The sequence below is a fragment of the Rhincodon typus genome, chromosome 19 (assembly GCF_021869965.1).
Source record: "Rhincodon typus isolate 14 chromosome 19, sRhiTyp1.1, whole genome shotgun sequence".
Taxonomy (NCBI): domain Eukaryota; kingdom Metazoa; phylum Chordata; class Chondrichthyes; order Orectolobiformes; family Rhincodontidae; genus Rhincodon; species Rhincodon typus.
The window spans coordinates 52,347,072-52,347,430 of NC_063350.1; the positions used below are offsets into that span (position 1 = coordinate 52,347,072).

The 359-nt window shown below is 62.7% G+C and overlaps 1 protein-coding gene across 1 annotated transcript in view; it reads right to left on the reverse strand.

The window, feature by feature from the left end:
* LOC109937610 (cathepsin Z-like) overlaps positions 1–359 on the reverse strand; it is a 59,351-nt gene that overhangs the window by 58,630 nt on the left and 362 nt on the right.

Genomic DNA, 359 nt, shown 5'->3' on the forward strand with positions numbered 1-359 from the left:
ATTGAGAGGGTGGGGTGGGTGTGGAGGAGAAATTGAGAGGGTGGGGTAGGTGTGGAGGAGACTGAAGGGCGGAGAGGTTTTGACAGGGCAGTTGGTGGGGGAGGAGATAGGGAAGCGGGGGCTGGGGAGGGGGGAGGTTGGAGTGGGGGGGAAGAATAGACGGGTGGGGGTCAGAACCCGAAAGGATTTTTGGGATCGGGTGGTATTGAAAGCCCTGATCTCGCGGCTGCGTTGCAGAACCCTGTCACCGGACGGGCCTCCGACCCCTGACAACCCACGAGAAATAGCACCTACCCTAGGCAGGCCCTTTCCTAAGCGGTACGTCAGCGGCGTCCTTTCACGGGCGGCGGGGGGGGGGG